Source organism: Rana temporaria (genome assembly GCF_905171775.1).
Source record: "Rana temporaria chromosome 1 unlocalized genomic scaffold, aRanTem1.1 chr1d, whole genome shotgun sequence".
NCBI classification, from domain to species: Eukaryota; Metazoa; Chordata; class Amphibia; order Anura; family Ranidae; genus Rana; species Rana temporaria.
Window position 1 is genome coordinate 355,765 of NW_024404402.1, and position 7,151 is coordinate 362,915.

Below are 7,151 nucleotides of genomic sequence, written 5' to 3' on the forward strand. Positions count from 1 at the left end.
GCAGCCAGAAACCATAAGAAGATGGACATGATCACAGAACTTGTCCAAATGGATGGAGCGGAAAGACCCAACATAACGGAAAGGCCCAGCGTAACAGACAGGACCCCGGAGGAAGAAAGTTTTGATCGGGCTGTTAAGCTAAGACTGGCACACTATGGTCCTAACCCTCCACTGGAGATCATAGACCGGGTTATGGCGGCTGTGGACGCAAATTGGCTACGGCAAAGACGTTCTGCAGCAGCAGAAGTCACAGCAGCACCAACTGAAAGGAGAAAGATACATTTTGCTGCTTTTAAGAACTTCATTGAAACTGAAGGGGAGATTGATGGGTACCTTGCTGATTTTGAACGGCAATGTGCCCTACACCGGGTGCCCACAGAGGAATGGGTTACCATTTTGTCTGGGAAATTGTCCGGCCGGGCCAGTGAAGCATTCAGGGCCATTCCAGACAAGGATATTATGAACTATGGACTGGTAAAAGAAGCACTTTTGGCCAGGTATGCCGTCACACCAGAGGCATACCGGAGGCGGTTCCGAGAGACGAGCAAGCAGACTGGAGACTCATATACCGAGTGGGCATGCCGCCTACACCGCACAGCATCCCACTGGGTCGATGGATGCCAAGCAGAATCCGGGGAAGAGGTGCTGCAGGTGTTCCTGCTGGAGCACTTCTTTGACAAACTGTCCCGGGAAGTCAGAGAGTGGGTCCGGGAAGTCAGAGAGTGGGTCTGGGAAGTCAGAGAGTGGGTCTGGGAAGTCAGAGAGTGGGTCTGGGAAGTCAGAGAATGGGTCCGGGACAGAAACCCTTTCTCCTTGTCTGAAGCAGCTCGCCTGGCGGACGAATACACAGACGCCCGCAAACTGGACAACTCTGTGGTCAAGACCACAGCTCGGGTGGATTATGGATCAGCGGCACCCCCGCCGCCTATTGCCTACAAACCCCAGTCGGACCGTCCTACAACACCACCTCCAGCGGCCACTTATCCTCAGAAGCCTACGTTCAACTCCCAGGACTACTCACAGTCCATCAGGTGTTTCGGGTGTAAACAGCTAGGACACAGAAAGCTAGACTGTCCATTGAATCCACCCAGGCAGTCACAGTCATGGAGACAGCCAGAAAGGGGGAACCCCCGCACATCCATGCCTGCGGCCCACTGCGTTGAGGAGGAAGAACATTGGGACGTTCTGCACGAGGCAGATCCGATACAAGCAGCTAACCAGGACAACAGGCAGCAACACAGGCAGACTGTCTGGGTCAATGGAAAGGTAGCCAATGGACTACGCGATTCTGGGGCCACAATGACCCTGCTACAGAAGAAACTCATCCCAGAGAGCCAGCACACCGGAGACACCGTAGCCGTAAGAGTAGCGGGAGGCACCGTCTTCCGGCTACCCGTTGCCCGGGTTCACCTGGATTGGGGGGTTGGTTCGGGACACGTGAATGTGGGGGTGATGAAGGATTTGCCAGCAGATGTACTACTGGGGAATGATTTGGCCCCCCTTATTTCTGTGTACGCCCCGATGTGCCCCGCTGAAGCCCACACAGTGACTACCTGTGCCCAGACCCGCGTTGCTGGAACCAACCCGCTTGCTGCTGAGAACCGGGTAAGACTACCTTCCCCGACATGTACTGTAGATCCGGCACAATATCACAGTCTAAAATGGGAATGTGACAAGTTGGCCAGTGAGAAATCAGAGATGCAACGACACTACGTCATGTATTATGAGATGTCCCGTGGCTTGAACATTGAAATGCACAAACAGGCTGAAATTGTCAAAAGATTAAATGGGATTTGCATCCAGGTGGTGCCGTATCTGTCCCAAGAGCATCAGCAACAGGTTTTGGGAGCCATTGAGAGAGCAAAGCAAGTGACTGTTCCAGTACTGAATTCTATTATTCACCGTCACCATCAGCTACCGACCTGGTAAGCCAAATGGCAATGCTGATGGTTTATCCCGGCAAACAGACGTCATCCCGGCCTCCTAGTTCCGGACATCCCCAAGTTGACCCGAAAAGGATCAAGCCGGGTCTGCCGGAGTGTTCCACAAGGAGGGAGCCATGTAACGGGAGTCACTTTAGGGGCACAGGGTGAATGAGAACCCCACTATGGTCTGTGCTAGTCACATTTAATGTGGTCAGATATTGTATATATATTGTGTGTTGGCTGATGTATACTAGTAAGCTTGCTGTGATGAAAGGGGTGGGGTGTGATTGCATTCCATTGTCTATTGTGGTAATTAAGTCTGCTATGTGGATTGGAGCTTGGTAGACAGTCTGAATACCTATTATGGGATGTTAAAGTGTCTTGCTGTGAGGAAAGGGGGGGAATCACTCCAGCAAACCCCCCTCCCCTGCTAAGACTGTTTACTGAAGGAGAAGTTTGAACACACCTGACCTGTATCACCATTGTCATTGGACAATTTAACCCACCCTGTTTCCCAAGGGTGGGAGGGATGTATTTTGAAGAGAAATGTATTACCATGTGCAGATAATAAAGATTCATTCCCTGTTTTGAACCTCAACCAGAGCTGTGTGTCTCGTTTCTGGGGGGAATGGAATATCGTGTACGGATTTAACCCCTGTCCCATTTGGGGTTCCGTTACATACTCCCCTTATGGTCCATGTACTCCCCCCTATGGTCCATGTACTCCCCCCTATGGTCCATGTACTCCCCCTATGGTCCATGTACTCCCCCCTATGGTCCATGTCCTCCCCCTATGGTCCATGTCCTCCCCCTATGGTCCATGTACTCCCCCTATGGTCCGTGTACTCCCCCTATGGTCCATGTACTCACCCTATGGTCCATGTACTCACCCTATGGTCCATGTACTCCCCCCTATGGTCCATGTACTCCCCCCTATGGTCCATGTACTCCCCCCTATGGTCCATGTACTCCCCCCTATGGTCCATGTACTCACCCTATGGTCCATGTTCTCCCCTATGGTCCTCATCAACATGGGAACATGGAGCTTTGGACCCCAAAGCATCCTCCCTACTCACCCCCTATGGTCCATGTTCTCCCCTATGGTCCATGCCAACAGACCATACTTTGTACAGTAAACGTTTATGGGGATCATCTAGATACACCACGTCTACGGACCTTCCTTTATCTAGATACACCACCTCTACAGACCTTCCTTTATCTAGATACACCACGTCTACGGACCTTCCTTTATCTAGATACACCACCTCTACAGACCTTCCTTTATCTAGATACACCACGTCTACAGACCTTCCTTTATTTAGATACACCACATCTACAGACCTTCCTTTATCCAGATACACCACATCTACGGGCCTTCCTTTATCTAGATACACCACGTCTACGGGCCTTCCTTTATCCAGATACACCACGTCTACGGCCTTCCTTTATCCAGATACACCACGTCTACAGGCCTTCCTTTATCTAGATACACCACATCTACGGGCCTTCCTTTATCCAGATACACCACGTCTACGGACCTTCCTTTATCCAGATACACCACGTCTACGGGCCTTCCTTTATCTAGATACACCATGTCTACGGTCCTTCCTTTATCTAGATACACCACGTCTACGGGCCTTCCTTTATCTAGATACATCACGTCTACGGGCCTTCTTTTATCCAGATACACCACGTCTACGGATCTTCCTTTATCTAGAACCACCACGTCTACGGGCCTTCCTTTATCTAGATACACCACGTCTACGGGCCTTCCTTTATCCAGATACACCACGTCTACGGACCTTCCTTTATCCAGATACACCACGTCTACGGACCTTCCTTTATCTAGATACACCACATCTACGGACCTTCCTTTATCTAGATACACCACATCTACGGACCTTCCTTTATCTAGATACACCACATCTACAGACCTTCCTTTATTTAGATACACCACGTCTACGGACCTTCCTTTATCTAGATACACCACATCTACGGGCCTTCCTTTATCTAGATACACCACGTCTACAGACCTTCCTTTATCCAGATACACCACGTCTACAGACCTTCCTTTATCTAGATACACCACGTCTACGGGCCTTCCTTTATCCAGATACACCACGTCTATGGGCCTTCCTTTATCTAGATACACCACGTCTACGGGTCTTCCTTTATCTAGATACCCCACGTCTACGGGCCTTCCTTTATCTAGATACACCTCGTCTACGGGCCTTCCTTTATCTAGATACACCACATCTACGGGCCTTCCTTTATCTAGATACACCTCGTCTACGGGCCTTCCTTTATCCAGATACACCACGTCTACGGGTCTTCCTTTATCTAGATACACCACGTCTACGGACCTTCCTTTATCTAGATACACCACATCTACGGGCCTTCCTTTATCTAGATACACCACGTCTACAGGCCTTCCTTTATCCAGATACACCACGTCTACGGACCTTCCTTTATCTAGATACACCACGTCTACGGACCTTCCTTTATCTAGATACACCACATCTACAGACCTTCCTTTATTTAGATACACCACGTCTACGGACCTTCCTTTATCTAGATACACCACATCTACGGGCCTTCCTTTATCTAGATACACCACGTCTACAGACCTTCCTTTATCCAGATACACCACGTCTACGGGCCTTCCTTTATCCAGATACACCACGTCTATGGGCCTTCCTTTATCTAGATACACCACGTCTACGGGTCTTCCTTTATCTAGATACCCCACGTCTACGGGCCTTCCTTTATCTAGATACACCTCGTCTACGGGCCTTCCTTTATCCAGATACACCACGTCTACAGACCTTCCTTTATCTAGATACACCACATCTACGGGCCTTCCTTTATCTAGATACACCTCGTCTACGGGCCTTCCTTTATCTAGGTACACCACGTCTACGGGCCTTCCTTTATCTAGATACACCACGTCTACGGACCTTCCTTTATCTAGATACACACTACGTCTACGGGCTTTCCTTTATCTAGATACACCACATCTACGGGCCTTCCTTTATCTAGATACACACTACGTCTACGGGCTTTCCTTTATCTAGATACACCACGTCTACGGGCCTTCCTTTATCTAGATGGTCACTCACCTCCTCATAGAAGGTAATAGATTGGTTTGGGAAGAACGATTCTTCATGAATCCATGCTGATTACTAATGATCCCGTTCTCATTACTAAAATCTTGTAGATAGTCCCTTATCATCCCCTCCAAGAGCTTACATACTATTGATGTTAGGCTGACTGCTCTGTAATTCCCAAGGATGTATTTTGGGCCCTTTTTAACCACATCAATACCGGGCATTTTCGCCCCCTTCCTTCCCAGACCAATTTTCAGCTTTCAGCACTCTTGCACTTCCAATGACAATTGCGCGGTCGTGCTACACTGCACCCAAATGACATTTTTATAATTTTGTTCACACAAATAGAGCTTTCTTTTGGTGGTTTTTATTCACGACTTCGTTTTTTATTTTTTGTAATATAAGCAAAAAAAAGCAGAAATTTGGGGAAAAAATAATATTTTCGTCTTTCTATTTAAAAAAAAATCCAATAAAATAATAATTGGTTTGTGTGATTACGGACATATGTACGCAGATGATCATTGGGACATGTGGTACATATGTGGGGGGCGGGTGTTTTTGCTATGTGGGGACATGACGTTCCTGAACGTCCACTCAGAAAGCGCCCACCCAGCCGTATATGTGCAGTGGCCGGGTGGGAAGTAGTTAAATATTGGTGCTACTTTGGCTTTTCTCCAATCAGCTGGTACCATTCCAGTCAGTAAACTGTCAGTAAAAATTAGAAACAATGGTCTGGCAATTACTTGACTGAGTTCCTTAAGTCCCCTCGGGTGCAGCCATCTGGTCCCGGGATTTATTAATGTTACGTTTCCCAAGTCTATTTCTAATTCTGTCCTCTGTTAGCCATGGAGGGGCTTCCTGTGATGTGTCAGGAGGATAAACACTGCAGTTTTGGTTACTGAAGCCCCAATGGGGTCCTGACACAATGGGGGGGGGTACACTTGTCATAAGGCGGCATTTGACTCTGGCTTCTGTAATGGGGTCATGAGACATAACAAGGGGGTCCTGACACAATGGGGGGGGTACACTTGTCATAAGGCGGCATTTGACTCTGGCTTCTGTAATGGGGTCATGAGACATAACAAGGGGGTCCTGACACAATGGGGGGGGGGTACACTTGTCATAAGGCGGCATTTGACTCTGGCTTCTGTAATGGGGTCATGAGACATAACAAGGGGGTCCTGGTAAACTTTAAATATGGTGGCACAAACCTAGAAACACCTCACCCTTCTCATTTGCCTCCATTAAATCTCACAAATCTCAGGGATTACCGGGGGGGGGGGGGGGGGGGGGTCTGAGTTTGGGAGGAAAGGAAGAAACTTACTGGAGTCGGAGTTCCCGGGGCGTTGTGTGAAGAGCTGACCTATGAGAGTCACCTATTGTGTATATAGGGAAGTCTCCATCATTGGGTCACATTTCTCTGTATATAGTAAAGTGCCCATTATTGGATCATTTATATAACATGAATTATTCCATCGTCTTTATGTCATTAGCAATGTTTTCAGGACTCGAGCAATCCCTATAGGTCAGGAGAGTCGGGGGAACTACTTACTTTAATTGTCTGACTCTGAAGACCAATCCTCCGAAGATCAATTCTGTACAAACCTTTAATTATGAATTATTACAGATGTTCTGTAGGGTCTCTATATGGTGTATGTAACTGATTGATGGGGAGGATGGGGTTCCAGGGTGGCTAGTGTACAAGAGGAAGGGCGAGGAAAGGGGGCGAAGGGAAAGGAAAGGGGGGGGGGACAATTTCATAATGAAAACTCCTCCCCATGATCTGCTGCTGTTGATCCGAATTCCTTCATTGCGAGAGGAAGGGGTGGACTCTCCAGTGTTTATATTCATGATAGCTGTGATTGGTCATCACAGCAATCACATGGTACAGAGCCATCCAATGACAGCTCATATCACAGACATTAAGCAAAAATAATAGAAAGAAGAGGGGGAGCGCTCTGTGTCCTGTACGCTTCTCCATTATATGGAATTTACAGGTAAATTAAACTCCTCATCATCTTATTCCCAATTGTACAGTACAGGACACAAGATGTATAGTCATAGACCCTGGGATGTCCCGAACCCGAGGGAGGCATCAACAAGGCAAACAACGGCAAGC